The sequence below is a fragment of the Gracilinanus agilis genome, chromosome 1 (assembly GCF_016433145.1).
Source record: "Gracilinanus agilis isolate LMUSP501 chromosome 1, AgileGrace, whole genome shotgun sequence".
Lineage (NCBI taxonomy): Eukaryota > Metazoa > Chordata > Mammalia > Didelphimorphia > Didelphidae > Gracilinanus > Gracilinanus agilis.
Genome location: NC_058130.1, coordinates 633,228,236 through 633,248,174, shown reverse-complemented (window position 1 = coordinate 633,248,174; position 19,939 = coordinate 633,228,236). Strand labels below are relative to the sequence as shown.

The following is a 19,939-nucleotide window of genomic DNA, read 5'->3' as shown; positions in this document are numbered from 1 at the left end:
TTATTGATATTTGCGCTAGGGTGCTCATTTTGAGTCAATATCCCTAATTATATCCAAATCCTCCCATGTGATCAGGCAGTTGTTTTTCTTCTGTGTTTCTCCTCCCACAGTTCTTCCTCTGAATGTGGCTAGTTTTCTTTCTCATAGGCCCCTCAGAGTTGTCCTGGATCATTACATTGGTGCTAGAAGAGAAGTCTATTACATTCAATTGTGTCACAGTATATCCATCTCTGTGTATAATGTTCTCCTGGTTCTTCTCCTTTCACTCTGCATCAATTCCTGGAGGTCATTCCAGTTCACATGGAATTCCTCCAGTTCTTTATTCCTTTGAACACAATAGTATTCCATCACCAACAGATATTACAATTTGTTCAGCCATTCCCCAATTGAAGGGCATACCCTTGTTTTCCAGTTTTGGGCCACCACAAAGAGCTCAGCTATAAATATTTTTATACAAGTCTTTTTCCTTATGATCTCTTTGGGATATAAACTCAGCAGTGATATGGCTGGATCAAAGGGCAGGCAGTCCTTTAGCACTCTTTGGGCATAGTTCCAAATTGCCATCCAGAATGGTTGGATCAATTCACAACTCCACCAGCAATGCATTAATGTCCCAATTTTGCCACATCCCCTCCAACATTTATTACTTTCCTTTATTGTCATTTTAGCCAATCTGCTAGGTGTGAGGTGATACCTCAGAGTTTTTTTGATTTGCATTTCTCTAATTATAAGAGATTTAGAATACTTTTTCATGTGTTTGTTGATAGTTTTGATTTCCTTATCTGAAAATTGCCTACTCATGTCCCTTCCCCATTTATCAGTTGAGGAATGACTTGATTTTTTTATACAATTGATTTAGCTCCTTATATATTTGAGTAATTAGACCTTTGTCAGAGTTTTTTGTTATAAAGATTTTTTCCTAATTTGTTGCTTCAATTCATGTATACTTTCATTGAATTTTCTATTCTTTGATCAGTTTTTGCTTCACAGTTTCCAGAAAACAACAATAAACCATAAAATTCACAATTCTGAGTTTGATCTTCCAAAATTCCAAGTCTTTTCATCTCAGCCATAAGTCATAGGATCATAGAAACAGATTCCCCTTCATCTTGTTAATAAGGAAACTGAATTTCAGGGCAATTAAGTGACTTTCCAAAGGTTACATCAAAGGCAGGATATGAACCAAGATCTTTTAACCCCAAAGCCATGCAAAGTCTTAGATAATTTTGCCTAATAAAAGCATATTGTAGACTTTTGGATCCTCTTAACAACAAAATGAAGGACTAAACATTTTCTCCAATCCCTATGACCTCTTGATCCTCTTTAAAACAAAAATTATGTACCAAAGATAAAGCAACTTCAGCTGTCTCCTAGTTCTAGGACACCCAGAATCCAAAAGAAGGTTAAAAAAGACAAACCATGAACTGATGCTCACTGACCCTGAGCTCACTCAGCATCCCTCCCCCAGTTCCCATATTACCAGCAATAAGACTGTACTATCAGACTCAGGGACCCAACACATGGGTAGGGGCTTGCAGCAAAACCCAGCCCCATATCCCAGGCTTGTCCTGTCCTGTCCCACCCCTACTCCTGACATTTTTATGTGTCATGGAATCTGGAAATTTGTTCAGAGAATTTCAAGCAGCCAGCCCAACTGTTGGCAGTGCACCAAAAAGCAAAAGTGTTCAGGGAACCACCACCTGGTAGCATCAGCACTGCAAATTTCTAATCCGCTAGTACCAGAATAGACAACTTCATAGCACCAGAATTGCTGCTCTCTGAGCCAGACCAAAGAACTGAAAACAGAGGAATTGGATGCTCAAATAGCCTATAGGGCAGTGGTTCCCAAACTTTTTTGACCTACCACCCCTTTCCAGAAAAAAATATTACTTAGCGCCCTGGAAATTAATTTTTTTTTATTTTAATAGCAATTAATAGGAAAGATAAATGCACCTGTGGCCATCACCACTCTCCTGGATCGCTGTAGCACCCACCAGGGGGTGTTAGCACCCACTTTGGGAATCACTGCTATAGGGTGTGGGATGCTGTGCAGCAGCTGACTAAGGCAGAAGGAAAGAGTATGGCATCTGGCTAGGGCCAGTTTTCACTCCCCAAAAGTCACTTGGTGCAGAGACCTAGGCTGGTAAGCCATGCCACGTGTAAGACTATGCTGAGACACTTTGAGATCCAGCCCCAAAACAAACTACTGTCAGAGGAAACAGAGTCAAGAGAGTGAATAGGAGAAAATAAGGGGGGGAAAAGACTGAAACTACTAAAAGTCTCAAGAGGAAGAAAATTCAAAGACTTTGAACATAAATGAGAAAACCATTAATAGAAGGAAATATAATCTCTAGATCTAGCAAATTAATTCAGGAATCTCTGAATAGATACTACAAAAGAGGAAATAATCCAACACTTGATAAGACAGAGAACCCTGTAGACTTTTAGGAGAACATGGAACCACAACACTGAGTGGTCAAAAGCAAAATAAGAATTATGAGAGTGGAATTTTTGGCCAACACATCAAAAATAATGGCCAAAAAACTGGAATCTCAATGGCAGGTTTCACCAAAGAAGCAAAAAAGATAAAATAGATTGGGGATGCAAACATTCAGAAGTGAAGGACCCTCTAGCAGAAGAGAAGCAAAAAAAAAAGGGAAAAGAAATTATGTGACTCAGTGGATAGAGAGAGCCAGGCCTGGAGACAAGGAGGTCCTGGAAACAAATGTGACTTCAGATTCTTCCTAGCTGTGTGACCATGAGCAAGTCCCTTACTCATTACCTTAAGAAGTCCTTACTGCACTTCTGCCTTGAAACCAATACATAATATCAATTCTAAGATGGAAGGTAAAGGTTCAAAAAAAAAAAAAGAAGAAGAAAAGAAACTACTCACTATTCAAGGAAAATATGCTGATCTTAAAAACAGAATACAGGGAGAAAACCTAAGGATCAGAGGTCTCCCAGAAGAACACAACAGGGCAAAAAACAACACCATAATGCAAGAAATAATGTGCTCTAAACTTCTGAATACAGAAAGTGAAATACCAATTGAAAGAATTCATAGGTCACCTCCAAAAAAAGTACTAAAAGTTGCAAATTTCAAGCACAAAGTGGATAAATTTAACAACTCAATTCAGAAACAAGTTCTCCAAATAATGAGAAACAAAGGAAAAGAAATCCAAATAACTCAAGACTATTGTGTTCCACCAGAAAACAAGACTATTGTGTTCCACCAGAAAACACAGGTGAAAATGAATTAAGGTCAGCCAAAGAGCAATACAGCTCAGGATGCAGCCCAGGTTGGTCTTACAGTGAAAATATGAGTTTATGGATGTTGAATATTTAAGAGGCATTTGAAACATTAAATTTTAAAAAAAAACCAGACCTGAAGAGATTGTTTGGTTCTCAAATACCTGAAACAACAGAAATGCAGAGGGAGTTAACTGCAGCCAAGGATAGTAGCAACTACAGATGTCAGTAGATAAAATAGTTAGAAACTTCTTAAATGTGTATAAGAAGACAAGAGTGAAGGTGGACTTCCTAAGGAGATTAACATAGAAGTGGTGGGCTCTAGGGCATAATGGACAAAGCCTGGTGAATACCCTGCCTATAAGTGAATCACTGTTTGTTTTTATGGGACTATTATATTACAGTGTGAAAGTTGGGAAGGTGGGAGCAGAAAAGAATTAGAGAACTTCTTTTTGGAAAGGAGCACAGAAAATGCATTTTAAAAACTAATATGAAGCAGCTATGTGATTTGGTGGATAGAGCATCAGCCCTGGAGATGGTCAGTCCTGGGTTCAAATCTGGTCTCAGACACTTCCTAGCTGTATGAGCCTATCTGACTATGCTATCTGACAAAGCAAATATTAATATTCAAAAAATTAAAAGGATAAACATGGGAGTTATACTGAAAGGAACTACAAACAACAAATGAATGTGCTCCAAATGCCTTAATACCTGAATTCATAAAGGAAACAACTGAGTACAAGAAAATGTAGACACTAAGACAATAGTGGAAAGAGACTTCAAAGTTTCTCAGTTTGGGATACATAACAGATAAACAAAATGGAAAATATAGAACTGAATGAATTGCTAGAGAAATTATAGTTCTAATGTCTTCTAAATGGGTCAGCAAGAGACTATTTCTCAGTACCACATGGAACTTTAACAAAAATTGACCATGTACCAGGACACAGATAATTCAAGCAAATGTAAGAAGACAGAAATAGTTGCTATATCCTTTATAAACCACAATGCAATAAAGAGAGCACTTGATTTAGGCACCACAAACAAAAGATACAGACTCAAATGGAAGTCTAACAATGAAATCCCAAATAATGACTGTGTTGAACAAATCATAAGATAATGATACTATGGAAAGAAAATTATAATGAAGAAACCACAAACCAAAATTTCTGAGATGAAGCTGATGTAGTCATCAGGGGAAAAAAATCACATCCTTAAAACATATTAACAAAATAGAGATAATGAACTGAATAGGCATTTTTTTTAATTAGCCAAGAAATAAACCTAAAATAAGTGCAAAAGAGAAGATATTTGAAATTAGAAGGTAAATAGATAAATAGGAAAGAAAAAAATCTGGAAACATTACTTCTAAAAGCTATTGAAAAGATCTATAAAATTAATAAACACTTAGCTAATCTGATTAAAAGGAAGAGAGCAGAAAACCAAATTAATAAAATGGAAATTGAGCAAAGTGAAATCACAGCAAAGAAATAAAAAGAATGTTCCAAACATATTAACAAGACAGAAACCAAAATAGTATAAGAATACTTTCAAAAATATAAAATCTCTAAACTATTAGAAAACCAGAGATTTTAAATAATAATCCATTTTAAAGGAACTACCACCAAGAATATCAAGGGAAATAATGAAAAAAAAATATGAAGGAAGGTAGTAGCCTAGCAGTACCAGATCTTAAACTGTACTATAAAGCAGTAGTCATCAAAACAATATGGTACCGGGACAGCTGGGTAGCTCAGTGGATTGAGAGTCAGGGCTAGAGACGGGGAGGTCCTAGGTTCAAATCCAGCCTCAGACACTTCCCAGCTGTGTGACCCTGGGCAAGTCACTTGACCTTTATTGCCCACCCTTACCACTCTTCTGCCCTGGAGCCAATACACAGCAGTTAAGGGTTTAAAAAAAACAAAACAACAATATGGTACTGGCAAAGAGACAGAAGGGAGGATCAGTGAAATAGACTAGGGGTAAGCAATCTCAGCAAGACAGTTTTCAATAAACCCAAAGAAAACCCAGCTTTGGGGACAAAAAAACTATTTGACAAAAACTGCTGGGAAAACTGGAAAACAATATGGGAGAGATTGGGCCTACATCAACATCTCACACCCTGTATACCAAGATAAACTCAGAATTGGTGAATGACTTGAATATAAAGCAGGAAACTATAGGTAAATTGAGTGAGCACAGAATAGTTAGTATACTTGTCAGATCTATGGGAAAGGAAAGATTTTAAAACCAAGCAAGAGTTAGAAAAAATCACAAAATGTAAAATAAATAATTTTGACTACATTAAACTAAAAAGGTTTTGTGCAGACAAAACCAATGCTACCAAAATTAGAAGGGAAGCAACAAATTGGGGAAAAAATCTTTATAACAAAAAACTCAGGCAAAGGTCTAATTACTCAAATATATAAGGAGCTAAATCAATTATACAAAAAAAATTAAGCTATCTCCCAATTGATAAATGGGCAAGGGACATGAATAGGCAATTTTCAGATAAAGAAATCAAAACTATCAATAAGCACATGAGAAAGTGTTCTAAATTTCTAATAATTAGAGAAATGCAAATCAAAACAACTCTGAGGTATCACCTCATACCTAGCAGATTGGCTAAAATGAAAAGGGAGAATAATGAATGTTGGAGGGGATGTGGCAAAATTGGGACATTAATGCATTGCTGGTGGAGTTGTGAACTGATCCAGCCATTCTGGAACTATGCTCAAAGGGCTTTAAAAGACTATCTGCCTTTTGATCCCTCCATATCACTGCTTGGATTATACCCCAAAGAGATAATAAGGAAAAAAACTTGTACAAAAATATTTATAGCTGAGCTCTTTGTGGGTGGCAAAAAATTGGAAAACGAGGGTATGCCCTTCAATTGGGGAATGGCTGGACAAATTGTGGTATCTTTTGTTGATGGAATACTATTGTGCTCAAAGGAATAAAGAAGTGGAGGAATTACATGTTAACTGGAATGACCTCCAGGAATTGATGCAGAGCGAAAGGAGCAGATCCAGGAGAACATTGTACACAGAGGCTGATACACTGTGGTACAATCAAACATACCGTACTTCTCTACTAGCAGTAACGCAAGGATCCAGAGCAAGGCTGAGGGACTTATGAGAAAGAAAACTAGCCACACTCAGAGGAAGAACTGTGGGAGGAGAAACACAGAAGAAAAATAACTGCTTGAATACATAGGCTGATGGGGATATTATTGGGGATGTAGACACTAAATGATAACTCTATTCCAACTATCAATAATACGGAATTAGGTCTTGATCAATGATACATGTAAAACCTAGCAGAGTTTTGTGTTGGCTAAGGGGGGTTATGAGGGTTTGGGGGAGAGGGAAAGAACATGAAATATGTAACTATGGGAAATTATTCAAAATAAAAAATTTTTTAAATAAAATAAAAAAATAAAGGAACTACCAAAGAAATAAACTTCCAGTTCCTAATGAAGTCACATAATGATTGATTTTATTTTTTTTTGTTTTTATTTATTTTTATTTTTTAATTAAGAAAAATGTTCTATGGTTATATGATTCATGTTCTTTCCCTCCCCTTCTCATAGCCCCCTCCCATAGCTTACATGCAATTCCACTGGGTTTTACATGTGTCATTTATCAAGACCTAATTCCATATTATTGATATTTACACTAGGGTGATTGTTTAGAGTCTACATCCCCAGTCATATCCCCATAGACCCATGTGATCAAGCAGTTGTTTTTCTTCTGTGTTTCCGCTCCTACAGTTCTTCCTCTGAATGTAGATAGTATTCTTTCTCATAGGTCCCTCAGAAATGTCCTGGATCATTGCATTGCTACTAGTAGAAAAGTCCATTACATTTGCTTGTGCCACAGTGTATCCGTCTGTATGTATAAGGTTCTCCTGGTTCTGTTCCTTTCCCTCTGCATGAATTCCTGGAGGTCATTCCAGTTCACATGGAATTCCTCCAGTATAATGATTGATTTTAGAGGATAGTTAGTACCCATACTTACAAATTACCGTATTCTCAAAATTGCAAAAGAATACACCCACAGAATCCTTTTATGAAACAAAAATCATCCTAATACTTAAACTAGTAAAAGCTAAAACACAGAGAACTGTAGGCCAATATTATTAATGTATATTGACTCAAAAATTTTTAATAAAATCCTCTCAAACACATCTAGCAATTTAAGCAATCTTTCATTATAACCGAATGGGATTTATGCAAGGATGGTTCAATATTAGAAAAACAATCAACATAATCATATTAAAAGCTAAAACCACAAGATAATCTCCATAGATACAGAGAAACCTTTGACAAAGTACATTTTTATGGTAAAAATCTTATAAAGGATAAATACAGAAGGATCTTTTTTAATAATAAAAAATATCTATCTAAAGCCAAAAGCAAGCATCATTATGCAATAGAGATACACTAAAGCCTTTTCCAATAAATATAGAAGTGAAAGAAGGATGCCCATTATTCTCCCCATTATTATTTTTTAAATTAACGTATTTGTTTAATACATTTAAATTCCCAGGTATCTCCCTACATCACTTCTCTCCTTACTCTAGGGAAAGCATCATTTCACACAAAAAGATATATGTATATATAAAACTATGTCTTGCTTATACCTCTTCATCAGTTCTTTCTCTAGAGTACGTCATTCTTCAAACAATATTTCTGTTGCTGTATATAATGCCCTTTTGGTTCTGCTCATTTTACTCTTTACAATTTCATGTAGACCTTTTTCATGTTTTTTCCCTTAATTAACTTGTTCAAACCAAGAAAACAATGTATTTGGTAACAGAAATACTGTACGATGATCAACTATGAAGGATTAAATTATTGTCAGCAAAGCAAGGTTCCAAGATAACCTCATGGGACTCATGATTAAAAAATGCCATAGACAGCCAAAGAAGGAATTGTTAGAATCTGAATACAAATCAAATCATGCTATCTTTCACTATTTCCTTTATGAGTTTTTTATTGTATGTGTGATATGTGTCTTCTGTCATGACTTAGGGAATATGGAAATACATGTTTCACAAAAGCACTGGCATAACTTAACTCAAATTATTTTCTGCCTCAAGTTGGAGATGGGAAGAACACAGAAAGGGAGAGAATCTGAATTGCATAATATCAGAAAACAATTATCAAAAATTGTTTCTACATGTAATCAAAAAACATTTTAAGTTAAAAACATTTTAATTTTAATTTAAAATATATATACATATGTGTATGTATATATTTTTGTCATTTGTTACAGCATAGTAGTATTTCATCACAATCCTATGCCACAACTTGTGTAGTCATTCCCCATTTGATGGGTATCCCCACCACAAAGAGAGCACTATAAATATTTTAGAATATATAGGTTCTTTTCCTTTTCTCCTGATCACCTTAGTAAATAAACCTAATGGTCAAAAGGGGTTTTTTTGCTTTTTTTTTGGGGGGGGGGGTATAATTCCAGGTTCCTCTCCAAAATATTTGGATCAGTTTACAGTTCCATCAACAATGTATTATTAGTGGCTCCATTTTTCCACATCCCCCTCAACATTTGCCTTTTTACCCTTTTATTTAGCCTATCTGGTAGGTGTGAGATGATATCTCAAAGTTGTTTTGAATCACACTTATCTAATCAACAATTATTTCAAGCATTTTTTCATATAATTGTATATAATATTGACTTCTTTATCCAAAAAGTATCATTCATATCTTTTGACCATTTATTAATTGGGGAATGACTCATATTCTTGTAAGTTTGACAAAGTTCTCTATATATTTTAGATATGAAACCTTGATTCAAAAAACTATCTATAAAAATTTTTCCTGAGTTTTCTGCTTCCCTTCTAATCTTGGCTATATTTAGTTTTATTTGTACAAAACCTTTTTAATTTAGTGTATTCAAATTTATCTATCTTGCATCTCACGATGCTTTCTACTTCTTACTTACTCATAAATTATCTATAAATATATGTAATGTGTTCCCTGTTCTAATTTGCTTATGACATCTCTTTTTATGTGTGGTTGAGCTTATATTGTTATAAGATATTGATCTATATCTGCTTTCTGCCAAATTGCTTTCCAGTTTTTTAATAAAATCAGGAGGGAAACAAGAATGTCCATTATCACAATATTAGTTAATACTGTATTAGAAATGTAGGCAGCTGAGTAGCACAGTTGATAGAGTGCCTGCCAGGCCTGGAGTTCAGAGAAACTGGGTTCAATTCAATTCAAGTCTAGCCTTGAATACTTCCTAGCTATGTGACCCTGGGCAAATCACTTAACCCTGGTTATCTAGCCCTTGCTGCTCTTCTGTCTTATTGATATCAGACAGAAGGTAAGGATTTTTTAAGTCATCAGAGATATATTAGCAATAACAATAAGAGAAGAAAAAGAAATTGAAGGAATCAGGATGAATAAAGAGGTAATTAAACTATCATTTTTTTGCAGATGATATGGTGATATATATGGAAAATTCTAGAGACTAAAAATTAATTGAAACTATTAGTAACATTAGCAAAGTAGCAGTATATAAAATGAACCCTCATAAATCATTACTATGTCTATATATTAACAGCAAACTGCTACAAGAAGAGATAGTAGGAAATAACCCATTCAAAATAACCATGAATAGAATAAAATACTTAGGAGTACACCTGCCAAAATAAACCCAGGAACTATGTGAACATAATTATAAAACACCTTTAATACTAATAAAGTCAGATGTAAATAATTAAAGAAATATCAATTGTTCATCTGTGGGCCAAAGCCTGTATAATTAAAATACCTAACCTAATATACTTCAATGCCATCCCAACTAAATTACCAAAAAGTTATCTTATTGAACTAAAAAATATAATAAAATTCATCTGGAAGACAAACAAAAGGTCAAGAATATCATAGGGAAAATGTAAAGGATGGAGGTCTAGCAATTCTTTTAAGCTGTATTATAAAGCAGTGATTATCAAAATTCTCTGCTACTGGCTAAGACAATGATGGGCAAACTACAGCCAGATGCAGGCCCCCTGAAATGTTCTATCCAGCTGCGGGACATTATTCCTAATCTGACGAATACAATGAGTTGATACAATACAATGAAACGTCCAAAGAGTTGCCTTAGAAACAGACTGACAGGGGGCAGCTGGGTAGCTCAGTGGATTGAGAGCCAGGCCTAGACATGGGAGGTCCTAGGTTCAAATATGACCTCAGACACTTCCCAGCTGTGTGTCCCTGGGCAAGTCACTTAACCCCCATTGCCTAGTCCTTACCACTCTTCTGCCTTGGAGCTAATACACAGTATTGACTCCAAGATGGAAGGTAAGAGATTAAAAAAAAAAAAAAAAAGAAAGAAAGAAACAGATTTACAGATGAGCATTTCCTTTCCTTTGGCCCCCTCTTTTAAAAAGTTTGCCCATCACTGGGCTAAGACATAGAAAAGTTGATCAGTGTAACAGAAGAGGCATGTACAGTAGTAAAAGGGTATAGTAACCTTGTGTCTGACAAATGTAAAGATCCAAGTTTTGGGACTAAGAATTTCCTACTCTGTAGTCCTGAAATTCTAGCAACCACAAGGCAAGAAAAAGAAATTAAAGACATAGATAGGTAAAGAGAAGATAAAACTAAGCCTATTTATTGATGACATGGTGATTTACTTTAAAAATCATAGGGAATCAGCAAAGCTATTAATTGAGACAACTAATAGCTAGTATAATCACAGACTACAAGATACTCAAAACTCAACAGTATTCCTATATGATATTAACAAAACATAAACAATCATAAAAATGAAAATCTCAATACATATAACTAAAAATGCATATAATATCTGGATATCCACTACCAATGCACATATCAGACATATAGATTCAATTACAAAATTCTCAAATAAAGAAAGAACTTAAATAACTAAAATAGTACTAATGTCTAAGCCATGCCAATATAATAAAAATGACAGTATTACCAAAATTAATTTACATTTTTAATGCTATATCAATCATATTTCCAAGGGGGATACTTTATACAACCTGGTTGAATAATAACAAAAATCCATTCTAGATCCAAAAGATCTAGAATTTTAAGAGATACGATAAAAAGAATTGATAAAGAGGCAATAGCAGTTCCAAACTCCAAACTATATTGTACAAATCATCAAAACCATCTGCTCTGGGTTTTTTAAAAAATGGGGAGTGGCTAGGTGACTCAGTAGAAAGAGAGCCAGACCTGGAGAGCAGGTCCTGGGTTCAAATGTGACTTCAGACACTTCTTGGCTGTGTGACCCTTGTAAGTAACTTAATCCTACTGCCTAGGTCTTAGCCCTCTTCTGCCATGGAACCAATAATTACTGATTCTAAGATGGAAAGTAAGGATTTTTTTAAAAGAGAGAAAGCTAAATCAATGGAATGGACTAGACAAGGAGGAAAATAAAAAACAATAGAACTCAATAATTGAACCCAGTATTTTATAAAGTAGAAAACAAATTACCTAGGAAAAAACTTATTTGAGTTTTCTCTTCTGGAACTTCTAGGAAAACTGGAAAGCAGTCTGGTAAAAATGAATCTGAGACCTACACTTTATACTACACCCCACAATTCATTCTAAATGGATACATGGCCTTAATATTCAAAAAAGATCATATTACAAAAAAAATTAGGAGAGAAACATCATATCTCTCACAGTTTTTGATAGGAAGTATATTCTTAAACCAAAGACAAAGGTAATTCCAGAAAATAAAATAGATAACTTTGATTTCAACTGAAAAACCTCTGTACTGGCATTAATGCACCCAGGATAAGTAGGGAAGTTTTTGAATGAGAAAAAAATCTCAGTATCCCAGATATAGAAAAGCAGTTAATAAATCTAGAGTTATATCCATTTCCCAAAAGGTAAGTGGTGAGAGCATGGACAAACAGCTCTCAAAAGAATTGCAAAGTATTCACAACCACTTGAAAAAATGCTCCAGATAGCTAATAATGAACTTGTTTTGTGTATACATATTTGCACATTGCCTCCCCAATTCGATTTTGAGCCCCTTGAGGCCAAAGACTATCTTTTGCCTCTTTTTGTATCCCCAGCACTTAGCAGAGTACCTGATATATAGTAAGCATTCAATACATATCAATTGATTGATAACAATGATTATGTAAGAAACAGAAGATATCAATAAAGACTTATCTTTTTAAAAGAGTATTGTAATTCATTAGATCACAACTTTTTTCCTTTAATCAGTTATCTTAATGAATTTAGAGATACACTAAAGTGACATTTATTTGTCCCAATCTAGTTTACTCATAGCAATAAGAATAGTATCCTTAAAGCAGAAATCAATAATACTCACATTAATAATACTAAATTTATTAGTAAGTGACTATTATCAGTTTATCTTACCATTTCTTCTTTCTATTATCCCATCTTCTAACCTGATTTGGATTTTCCAGAAAACATTTTTACTATCACCAACATTTTTTTTATTATTATTATTCACGTGTAGTTAGTTATAGTTAGTTCTGAGTAGGAAATTAGCCTCTTTCCCTTGACGCGGTCATCCTTTACCTGTTGAGAATTTCATCCTCTACAACTTATCACCTCAAATCAGGTCACTCCATTCACTCTGGCATACCTTTCATACTTACAAACATATTTCCATTTACTTCAATTAGCTTTTACTTACTTGTCTTCCTTACAACTGTTTTTTGTCTCATGTGTTAATCCTGTCTCTATGATATTCAGCAAATTTATTAAGCACCTGCTATGTGCAAAGAATTCTGCTAGGTGTAAAGATTAATATTAATATACAATAACTATTATATTTTATAAAGTTTACTAATAACAACTAAAGTAAAAAAGCTAGCTAACCAAGCCGTGGTCACAGGAAAAAAAGGGTGCAGCTTACAGCAAACTTTTATACAACATGTGAAGATGCAAACGTGGGGGTGCAGGGAAAGGGATGCTGGGAGATGAAGTCCAAAGTTTCAATAATTTCTAACTATATGTTCCCCCCTGTGGTCCTTTTGGGAGACCAGTCTCCCCAAAGGGATCATTTAAAAAATAACCAACTTTTAAATTATAATAATTTGGGGATAAAAGGGAAATAAAAGAGAAAAAGAACAAAACCAATGATTGCTGCATTAACAAAAAGCCAATTGGGGGTAGTCCCCTTAGGCATAAGAGTGTACATTCAAAACAAATGCATACAACCCCCCATGGTTCAATGTAGCACATCCCAAAGTTCACTCTGGATCTTCTGGTGCAGTGTGTGGTCTCTGCAGGCATCTTCATGGCACCTTCTCTAAAAAGTTCACTTTCTGGATTCTGGGAGGTAGTCTCTTGTTCTAAATTAGGCTCAAATTCAAATCAAAGTTCATATCAATAATATAGCCCCCTCAAGGAGAAAAATAACAAACACAAGGATCACTTGGGGATGCATGGCTGAGTTATGAGGTATATGAATCAATTGGCAGAAGAAATCAAAGACATCAAAAAATCCAAATAAAAGAGAAAAAATAACTCGTGGATGAAATATAAAATATCAAAGTCTTATGTCTAAAAATCTAAGTAAAGGAAAAATAAGCCTATAACAGGTCCTTGAATCAGGGCCCAGTTAAAGTGATTTATGTAATTATGCAGTTACCCAGTCAGTAGCCAGGGCTACAGAAAGTTTGCCACACTATGAAAGACAGAAAAGGAACTAAATTATGGGAGCCAAGATGGCAGCCAAAGTGAGGTGCTTAGTAGAAAGTATTTCACAAGGAGTGTGATACAATGAGTCCTGCATCTTAACATGTGTTAAGCACTGCAACTTTGAGTCACAGAAGTTCAAGTCCGCTTGTCTTGGCTCAAAATTTTATCAATCCCACTGGGATTGGTTTCTTTGACCTTGTGCTCAATAGGCACTATGCAGGTTAGCTTTGTGTATCTTTGGCACTGTGCAGTGGCTCTTTTTGTTCCCTTCTCTTGGAATCAGACAAAATCATTAAGCAAAGTCCTATAATTTTTTAAATAATGAATGGCATTATTTCTATAGTCTAAAGTAGTATGGGCAAACTATTCCCCATGGGCCAGATCCAGGCTGTAGTTTGCTCATCATTGCCTTAAGCAATTCCCTAATCACTTTCTGGGTATGCAGTTACAGGCAAGACTAATGGGCATTTTAAAACTTACCCTAGTACAAAATTTTTTAAAAAAAACTTTTTAATACTGGTAACGTGCTTCAAGTCCAAAAAAGGAGAGAAAAAATAAAATTCAAATATTGTATTGCACATGCAGGAGGAAAAACAATAATAAAAAATGTTTTAAAAATCAAAAATATATATCTTACAATCAGTGACATACAGTGTCAGCCAAGGAAAGGTAGAATACAAAGGTTTCTCACAAAAAAATGAGATCCATTTCCTTTTTAATTTGACCATGAACTGGGTGAGTGCAAATGATTTTCACAAAGTAATAGCTTTATAAAACAGTAGTACAGAAGATAAAGCACATTCAAAAAAAGTACCAAAATTCACAATAGGCCCAATTAATGACAATAGCAAACAAACCCACTATTATATAGGATTCACATGAGTCTCTGTATAGCCACTTGCTGTATGACATTAAAAAAACCTATAAACTGATGGATACTTGTCACAAGTTGTACAGCTTGTACAACTTGTAGCAAATCTTTCAACCTTGTCAAAGATATTTTTAACAAAGTCTTATTACTGCCATTATTTTGAAATCTGGCAAAAGAGCCTAGAAAAAACAAAAATCTCTGTACTGCTGATGAAAACCTTTTTGGGGTCTTAAAACATCACCAAGAAATCTAGATTGTTGTGGTGGAAGTAAATTAAACTGAAGAGTTAAAATATCATGCATGCAGAAGCTACTTTTGGCTTCCTGCTTTATATAAAACTTTTCTGGCAGGAACTTCTATTTCGTCCTCTACCTTTAGTTCAACATTCTTTATTATATATATGTGTATATATAAAATATCATTCCAGAAGCTACTAGATATCTAAAATAATTTCTGAAAACACCTTAAAATCAATTGAGATATATAGCTCATTAAATTCTCCAAAGGTTGTATACAATTGTAACCAGTTTTGATGGAGTCCATCCATTATCATCTATGTGACAATTAACAAAGGCAAAATGAAAGAAAAGGTTGTATAAGCAATATGTGACCTCAATGGATTAGGTGACAAATCCAGCATACATAAGGAGTAATGGTTTTTCCACTTAAAAAGGGTTTTGTGTAAAGTGTTCATAGGCTTGTATAATGATATTTTGTTCAGTACAGTCATAGAGGAAAGGTACAGATAAAGATCATGTAACAGGCATCTAATATAATATATGTATATGTATAACATAATGTAACAGGTATCTAATAGGCAAAAACACAGTAGCTTAAAATGATTCAGTGTAACAGAATAGTATTGATTAGATTAATATATGAACTTCAGAAGCAAAATTAAATCTTAAAACAATCAGCAAAATACAATAAGCAATGATAGGGTACGGCAGTGAATTCAAAAAATCCTTTTCTCCAATTCCAATAGACTTCTTCACTGTTCAAAGGGGAAGCAAAAACTCAAAAAGTTAACATCAATAAACTTCCAGATCTCTTTCAAGGTTCCTTCTCCTTCCCCAGTATTTAGCATCCATTTGCATTTTTTTTATCACAACTCTAGGTTTCCTCATATACGCACAGGGAATAGTGTGGACAACCCCCATATGCAATGAGTTGCAGAGACTGGGCAGGCCAAAATGCCAAAGATGTATGGGATGAACCTCCCATCTGAATTTTAAAATTATTCAAGCTAGGCTCAAGGACCAGTGCACCCAGGAACAGTAGTAAGAAAAGACACTCCAAAACTTTGAGCTGTGCTACCTCTGTAATGCTCTCCCAAAATGGGAGCTGTTTCAAATAGGTAATGCACTGCTCTTTCATAGAGTGAGCCATGCTTTGTAACATGTTTATTTTATTCCTTTAATAAAGCTGAATGGAGTAGGCTTTAAAAAGTATTGTTCTTTTCCACTTCTCCCTAGGGGCAAAAACACCTAAGAGAACAAAAAGGGTATTTGCATATGAGATACAGACTATCCCGGATGTTTTGTGTCCAGAGAAGAAAAAAAAATCAGGCTTATTCCCCAAAACTCTGCCTTCGAATCCACAGATTTGGACTATTTGCCCCCCTTATGGGGGAAAAAAAAACATCAGTAGGAGCCCAAAGTCAGCTTTTTTAAAAAATCTGCTTGAAAACTAGAAGGGGATGGAGCTGAATAGTGTGGTTTTTTCCTGTCTTTGCTTGTTCCCCAGCCAAAAAATACAGCTAAGACAGGCTAGAAACCCACGTTGGGGGAAAGGGGAGAAGGATTTTTATACGTCACCCTCTGTGCCAAGGCTCAACTCAGAGATAGTAGTGGGAGGTGGCAGTGGAGTAGCTCTTAGACTTCCCAACACACCTCAGCAATAGGGGGGCCGGGGAGGGAGCAATGACAGAAACAGCAGCAACAGAAGCAGCAGCAGTAGTAAACGCCATTTCAAAATTTATCTACGCTATTCTTTTCTCAAAGACTTAAAATTTTTTTTTAGAATTCTATTCCTTCTGGTTACCAAAAATGTAAAGATTAAAATTAATATACAATAACTAAGTATTATATTTTATAAAGTTTATTAATAATAACTAAAGTAAAAAAGCTAGCTAATCAAGCTAACAGTCATGGGAAAAGAAGAAAAAAAGGACACGGCTTACAGAAAAGTTATATATAACACGTGAAGACACAAACGTTGGGGCACAGAGAAGGGATGCTAGGAGAGGAAGTCCAAAGGTTCAAGAATTTCTCACCATACATAGGTGATAGAAAATGCATAGACAAGACAGTTCTCTCAAAGTTACATTCTCATGGATTTGCCCTCTGTTGAAGGGATGAACTACAAATACACATAGCCATAGAATACCATATTTTTATCTGGTTGATAGAGGGAAAAGTGTAAGGAGACAGTTAAAAAGGGAAAAGATGGTATTAGTGAGTGTATATGAAACTAATGCAGAGACTTTAAGCCAAGTAGAATTTTAGTGAGGCTAATGATTTTTTAAAACTACTTGCAAGGCTGGATTATTCCATGGACTGGTATTAATTATGATCTAATAGAATGAATCATAGAAATCAGAACCTCAGAATGATTTCTTAACTGCAAGTTGGTTTTATTTTTCTCTGAGGATACTGTTTGTAGGAAAATGTGGTAGTGTGAATAGATTTGAATAAACTACTATATTTTAAATTAAATTCAAAAGCTGTATTCAACATTATGGTTGAGATTTTACACATACAAAATGTCAGGAAATTCAGAATTATGGTTCCCACAACAGCTATAATTCAGCCAAATTGCACATATGTATTAAGGCATTAAAGTTAACACTCTGTGCAGCCATGTAATAAACTACATATGTGAAAGAAGACAAGTTACGGTAACTTTGGGAACCATAATTTTACATTTCTTGACTTGTGCATTCAGAATTTTAATTTAACTTTACACTAATATAATTGTGTTGAATTTTTATATGCATGAATACATTTTGGTAAATTGTTAAGAACCTGATAAGAGATAATAGAGCCTTGCACATAAATATAAAATAGCTTTTGCTGTGTATAAGTGAATGTTTTTTAGACATAAAGTATTAACTCAAAAATAAATTTGCAGGCTAAATAAAAAGTATAAAAATTTGAAGTTTAACCCAAGTCTGAGTTTTTCAAGTGTAAACAAAATAATCTTTATAAGTTTTTAAAGGTCTTAAACATTTAAAACAAAGGGGGGGACAGCTCAATGGATTGAGAGTCAGGCCTAGAGGCGGGAGGTCCTAGGTTCAAATCTGGCCTCAGACACTTCCCAGCTGTATGACCCTGGGCAAGTCACTTGACCCCTATTGCCCACCCTTACCACTCTTCTACCTAGGAGCCAATACACAGAAGTTAAGGGTTTAAAATGTAAAAAAAAAAAAAAAAAAAAAAACAAAGGAGGAGGAATCCTAAAATGTTCTTTCCCTCCATAATTTAAAATGATGAATAAATCACATTTTTCTCAGAAAGCATTTAAAATAAATGTTCCTAGCAGTGAATCCAAACTCTTTCTGTACTTACAGGACTCTATAATTTAATTGTCTTTTTTTTTTTTTTTGCAACAAAGCCTCTACCCCCTAAAAGCATTATATGGTTAATACAATATTTCTTTTTCTTAAATTAATTAACACTAATTTTGTTTTGAAAATTTCTTGACATTCACTTGAGATGTTGCAAAACCAATGCTAGAAATAGCTGCGTTTTAGAGTAAATATGAAATTTTTTTGCAGGAAAAGGAAATAAGCATTGAATGAAGTTTAATTGAAGATAGTTTACAGTGAAGTTCAACAGAATAATCAAGATCCTTTGCAAACATTCCGTATATACAGATTCTTGAGACTTGATTTGATTTCTGAATTGGAAAGCATTATTTATAAATGCCAGGAATCCCAAAATATCAGAATTCAAAGAGATTTCATATTTTATTTAGTTTAACACATAGGCCAATGGGAAATTTTTCTAAAATATCTCTCTTAAGTAGTCACTTAATTTCATTTTAATAAATCTCAAACAATGGAGAATTCAGTGTCCTCTAAAGTAGCCCATTCCACATTGAAACAATTCTAATTATTAAAAATTTTTTGCCTGTTTAGGGGGACCAATCAGTACATTTCTAATCCATTTTACACATTTTGTCCTTCAAACACCTTAGAACAGCCAACTCTTCTTCAGGCTAAATATTTTCTGTTCTTTCATGCAGCTCTCATATAGTTTGCTCTCAATCTTCTTGCCATCCTCATATCCTACCTCTGATCATCTTTTTCACCCTTAACTTGGTCTCAGTACCAAAGATCAGTTGCTGTTTCTTTTGCCAACCATTTCGCTTCGATTGCCTGTATTGAGACTGTAGTCCAATTCCCCAGATTAAAAAAAAATACCGATCAGGGCACTGCTAGCTACTCAGAGGGTTCAGTTACACAACCAGTTCCAAGTCCAGAAAGATTGAATGAACACTTGGATATATTGTACAGGGAATTATTTTTAGGTGTGGGTTGGACTAGATATCCACTGAGGGCTTTTCCAATTCTGAAATTCTGTAAAGTTTAGTTCTACAGAAAATTCGAGGAATATTTCTAGTAGAAATTAAAAAGGCATCAGCAATAATATGAGCAATATTGATAACAGAGTAAACATGGTGGATAAAATATTAGAGTAAGACTTGGAATCAGAAGAGATCTGGGTTGAAAGTGTAAGAATAAAATTGAATGAATACTCCTGGTATTTTAATTTAAAGGATTTAATAATAACAAAAATGAGAGAGAAAGGGATTCCTTCAGCCATGTGAGTAGAGCACAGATCCAGAGACCCACACCTGTTTGCTTTACCAAAGCAAAGTCCAAAAAGAGCCCCGCTGATTGGGTTTCAGCCAAATTTATCTCCCAGGCCTCTATGTCAAATAAGGATGTAACTTAAAAGGATGCTGGGAATGTAGCTCAGGTGTGGCAAATTTTCCATCTGCACAAAAGCCAACTTCCAGTACCTATCACCTCGAGCAAGTCACTTGACTTTATTTTACTTATCTGAAAAATGGAGCTAAAAATGTATAATAGTGTCTATATAACAGTTGTTATAAAGATG

The 19,939-nt window shown here is 34.7% G+C and overlaps 1 protein-coding gene across 1 annotated transcript in view; it reads left to right on the top strand.

Annotated features, from left to right (window-relative positions):
• The window catches only part of CFAP418 (cilia and flagella associated protein 418), a 44,125-nt gene that overhangs the window by 17,074 nt on the left and 7,112 nt on the right, over window positions 1-19,939 (top strand). The window lies entirely within an intron of this gene.